The following is a 5,595-nucleotide window of genomic DNA, read 5'->3' on the forward strand; positions in this document are numbered from 1 at the left end:
CAAAGATGCCGCCATAGCTCTCTGCAGCTGTAACACTTTCACACTTTGCAAATCATTTCATGTTTTTGATAGTTATGAAGACAGAATATGTTTTTAAGGTCATGCTAGGCGGTTGCTATGGTGGTTGCTGTGGACTTGGGTGGATCGCGTCCGATTCCTGTTATTAGCTGTCCGCCGCAGGAAGGCTGCGTTCCATTTACAAGTAGTGACAGTCTGCCGCAACTCGAACTCAAACCCCGCTTTGTTCTGTAATTATAGGCCTTTTATAGCCGTTCATGACACGCACACACACACATAAAGCACTTTGCCTCACCATGAGAATGCAACTTTACCTAACCTAACCTTAAAGTATCTGATATAGGATAGAAAAATGAAGCAACCAGAGATTTAATGATGAAGACTCTGGGTTCTGTAGTTCACGTTTTACAGTCCTGAATGACTCTTTGCATATGATTTATTGAAGACGAGTTTAGAATGCACTTTACATTTAGACTGTTGCTGTTTAATTTTTTACATTGTTGTGGTGTTATGTCATGAATAAGGTTCACCTGCTGGGGGTTTGATGGATCAGCTGGACAATACAGTCAAAGACAGACTTCATTCATCATATGCAAGAATCCTAGTTGGATTTTTGTTGTCACTCATGTTTTTGAACCAAATATTGAAAACAATTCTGACAGACTGGATACCTGGTCAGGGTGTACGTTACCTTGTACTCAAGCATCCCAGGACAGAGCCCTGCCCCACCATGAGCCTGGGTGGATACGTGGTTATAATATAAAAGGACCGATACTGAATATGAATATTTCATGAAAATTGAATTATAATACAAATTAGTAATAAGGGTTTCTCTGCACCCTTCTCTACCCCATACTCAAAGAGCTGCGGGCAGAGAGGGTGACAGGAGAGGATGGCACTGAAGAGAAGATGCTCGGTTTCTGGAGTCTCCTGCTCCTGTCAGTATTAGTAGGATGCATCTGCTGTGTCTTCTCGTGGATGCTCACCTACCTTGACTCGTTCCAGCCTGGTATGAATTTCCCAACACTGCGGACAGTGGCCCACATCAGAGACGTTTAATATTGATTACATATGTCTGAATTGCTAACCCTAACCCTAGCTCAACAGACCACAATGCCCTGGACTGTCAGTATTATTACATTCTGTGAACATAAGTACCTTTGATCACAGTTTATGTTGTAAAAGAGAAGGAATATTGAAAAAAAGATCAACATTGTGATATTATTTCTTCCAAACTGACCAGAAACATGCTTGTCAGACTCTCACAGCAAAGGATCAGACTCACTGTGCATGACGGCTCAGGCCAATGATGTCTGTTAGATTGTCAGTTGTTTAGTGCTTCTGTACAGTTAGGGTCACCGTCTCTATTTCAGAATAATTAATATGCTGAAAACACTAAAAGTTGATTGTCTTCCAATATTCTGACATAATTAAAAAACTTTGACTTTGCAAGTACATATTATTAGTCCTATGCCAGTATGAGTCTTCATAACTCCTGCTCCTGAACTTTAAAATTGACCTGATGAAAGATCATTTACAGTGGCACTCTGTCAGGATCATTCTGACTGTAAGATCACTGTATTAATCTGAATCCTTCTGAAATGTGCTGTGAATGAATGCTGATGCAACTCACTGTGGGAAAGCTGTTAATAAAATGAGACACATGCAACACATTCACAGAGGAAGAGGACACAAAGGGAGGCTGTGTTGAAGTCAGAAATCCAAATCTTTATTAAAAAACAGGCGGCGGTTACAAACAGGAAGACAAGCAGTCCATCAAACAGTCTACAGGGTCAAACATACAGAGAATTCAAACAGCAGTAAAAAATAACGACACTGAAAAACTTAAAGCAATGTGAGACGCAATAAAAGGAAGCAGCGCAGTATATTCACTGAATTATCATCAATTGCAAAAGAGAAAAACGACGATTTCTAAGGATTATTTTCTTAAATGCAGTGAGAGTGTGGCTGGTAAAGATGGAAACATACAGAATGTAAACTGTATGAGTTTGTGAACTTTGTTAGAAACAAATGAGGTAAAAAAAACAAAACAGACAAAACACAGAAAGAGGCTCTCAGTATTCATTAATAATTAGAAAGAAACATTCTGGTCGTGGATTTTTACAGTCTTAGTTCCGCTCGCTGTCATCATTATAATCATCATGATCAATGGCGAGGTCCTGAGGTGGGCGGGGCTGTCTCTGGTGATGTCACCATGAAGGAACAGCATCTGGCACGTGTTGGTGAAACATCTCAGTACGCTGGTGTAGTTTCCTCTCCAGCTGTTTGACATGTGACACTTCAACATTAAGGGGAAGAAGAAGAAACAGTGTTAGGTCAGGTGACCACATGGTTTCTAAAGTAACTGACAGGAAGTAACCAGGCCGTAAGAAATGGATGGCATGTGTTTAGAGTTACTGGAGTTGGGTAACTCTACTTACCAAAAGCAGCAGCACACAGATGAAGGATCAGATGCTGAATGTTGCAGGAACATGCTCATGTGTGGTGGTCATTCAGTGCTGCAGGTCAGAAAGTCCAAGACTGACATGCTGCCCATCTGAGAGTTTGAAAACACACATGCAAAGATTTATTTTGTGTTACAGTCAAAGTTGGATGTTCATTTTTGTCCTTTAAAAATGTTTGTGTATTTGAAAGCACTAACATTTAAGGATGACTTGGATCGTCTCCTTTAAAGGGGAGACAAGTGTATCCACTGATCTACGTCACTTTACCTGGATGATGACTCCTCCCCCCTCACTCAGAAACACTCCTAATATAACCAAGCAAATAAATAATATTGAAGATTTACTTACATCATTACAAAAACATCAAAAACATCTCCCTTTGATTCCATTTCTCCATTCCTGCTGAACATCAGGCAACAAATATCTCAATAAATCACAGTAAAATGTAAAGCACATATTTTCTTTGTCTAACCTCTGCAGAGCCTCTGTCAAGAAAACACAACTGTAAGCATAAAACAAATATACATTTCATAACACGTCACTGGACAAACCTCGGTCAGTTGATTTCCTCTGTGCAGTGCAGACGAGCATCAGTCAGCAAGTGACTCTGCTGGTTCTTCTGAGGAAACACCACCGTCTCTCCACACCGTCACCATCTGTGAGCACAAACTACTGCTCTGCTCTGCCAGCATGTAGGAATCACATATCACACACAGGGGTGAAGAAACATCAGAGCTCAACTTTGGATACTTTAGATCTAAACAGATCAAAGCAGCTCTTAGTTTCAACAATCAGTGAGCAGACAAACAATGATACCAAACTGATTCTGTATGAATACAATATGGTATTTTCAATACAGCTGTCAAATTAATTTATTAAAACTAATACAGATATATGTATATTTTTTTGATAAATTAGTTTGCTAAATTATAAGAATATATATATATATATTTTCATTTAACAATTGCAACTGAAAGAAATTAAATATTGAACAAAAATATATTGTCACATTCTGAGCATGCTCAGCATGCTGACAGACTTGAAGTTGCTACAGATTTTAAGAAGTGATAATTATAGGGAAGAAACTTCTCTTTTTCATCCGTTTAATCAAACATTTGATGCCTCAGCTGTCTCAGTCTATACCGTTCTGCAACTACAACTAACCTGAGGCTTGGATTTGGCTGCAGGTGCCCCTGTACATCCTTCTCAGCAGCACACATGTGGGTACCATTTAATCCCACTTCTTCCTGAGCTTTGCTTCATCACAAGACCAAATCTGACTCTCCAGTCACAGACAAACAAAAACTCCAGCTGGGAAATAGAAAACGCTGTCTGGGTCCTGCTGGATGTTGCTGGGCAGAGTCCCACATTAGCAGAGTGCTTCTTGGTCCCACTGACCCATGTGGACAGCGACTGTGGAGAACTGTTCTGGAAAACAGAGAAGAGAATTAAAATAACAAAAAGCCAAACAGGATTTCCACAAAGACTCTCTTGGAATCAGCAATCAAAAAATCACTGGTTCATATTAAATATGAACAGGTTCCTTAAATGTACGCAGTTCAGATCTGATTTCATTTAATTTCCTTCACACAGCACATTCGTCCAGGCTGACAGGTAAACATAGAACTAATCTCAGGTAACATGACTCAGAGTAGAGATTCAGTAAGAAAGGTTGCAGGCTCTAATATTATTACCACACAATCCAAGGACACACCAACAGCTCAGATTTCTAGAACTATTTAAACAAATGTCTTCTGAATATTCAATTCATGTTCACAGTGGGAGGGTGGGGGGTGTCGTGGAATTTTTTAAATAAAGTCTGCAACACAGAAAGAGCTGAGATCAAGCTTTTTATTACTGCGCCAACACACATCAAACATCACAGTTCAGTCATGTCAGCGCTGCCACAGAGGTCGTGCTCCTCCTCCTTTATGCATTCCAAGGAAGAGGCAGGAAGTTACAAACTGATCACACCACACTTCACGTGTCTCGCTATGAAACCTAACGCATCAATGGTTAAGCTGTTTTGTGCCCTTGGCCTTATCAGCACCTGTAAAGGGAGTTGTTTTCTCAAACTGCTGACGCTGAAGTAAGTTCATCTAGTTTTAGAAACTTTCACTGAACAGTTTATCACAACTAAGCATATGCATAAGCACTTAAATACTTTACATGAGAATAACGCAAAAATTTCTATTAAAAAGGCTAGAGCCTGTCCCAGTAGTAGTAGAGCACACCTGGACAGGTCACCAGTCTGTCAGAGGACTAACACAGAGACAGACATCAGAGTAACAAATCTATTTAAAATTAATGTAAGTTTGCTGCAGCTGTATGTATGAACATGTGTTTCTGTGCTCACAGTCCACCTCTCAGGAACCTGCAGTTCACTTTTAGTCAACTTTAAACATACCTCACAAAAGGCTGATGTGGCTGGATCAGTAGTCTGATTTAAGTACGATACCTTTGGCCAGGGATTCATCTGGTGCATCGCTTCACTGCAGTCTTACGTATTTTCCCCACACCTGAATAAAAAATACTGATATATACAAATAACAGCTTCAGCTGATGCAGCCTGACTCAATCCTAAATGTTCAGCACACAGAGACACAGAGGTGCCGTTTAAAGTTTAGTGTTAACCTGAGTCACTGATCATTTGCAGTATTACAGAGTCTGGCAGTCTTTGCATGATGTCCACGTCACTGTACGTTTCTAGCTGACTCTCAGGTGTGACAGGTGTGCCAACAGGAAAGAGTAACAATAACCTGCATCCTGAGGTTTGTCATGCAGGATTAAAGAAGCCAGGCTTTGTTCACACAGCTAGGATTGTATTTTACACTGACCCTGGGTCAGTATAAGAATCATACAGTTTAAACGAAGCACTGAAACTTGCACATATTTATTACAGATGCACTGAAGCTAATCGAGATATTTGCTGTCAGTCTGTGGCTGCGATTAAACACTTTACTGGAAACTTTATTAACTAGTAACTTCATCAGTCATGACAGAAGCTAATATTTCTGTGCTAACATCGTTTAACCAGTAACAGCTTTACTCCAATATAAGCTAACGTTTACACCGTAACTTTAAGCTAGCACCATAAAGACGGTAAAACACG

At 40.0% G+C, this 5,595-nt stretch overlaps 1 long non-coding RNA gene across 1 annotated transcript; it reads right to left on the reverse strand.

Moving 5' to 3' along the window:
• Positions 1–1,725: 1,725 nt before the first annotated feature.
• Positions 1,726–2,940, reverse strand: LOC145425183 (uncharacterized). The gene is made up of 3 exons (XR_013905843.1): positions 2,681–2,940; positions 2,460–2,575; positions 1,726–2,317 (listed from the first exon to the last, which is right to left on the reverse strand). It is a non-coding gene; the product is annotated as an uncharacterized LOC145425183 (long non-coding RNA).
• Between the last annotated feature and the right edge of the window lie 2,655 nt (positions 2,941–5,595).

The sequence above is a fragment of the Astatotilapia calliptera genome, chromosome 3, assembly GCF_964374335.1.
Source record: "Astatotilapia calliptera chromosome 3, fAstCal68.1, whole genome shotgun sequence".
Taxonomy (NCBI): domain Eukaryota; kingdom Metazoa; phylum Chordata; class Actinopteri; order Cichliformes; family Cichlidae; genus Astatotilapia; species Astatotilapia calliptera.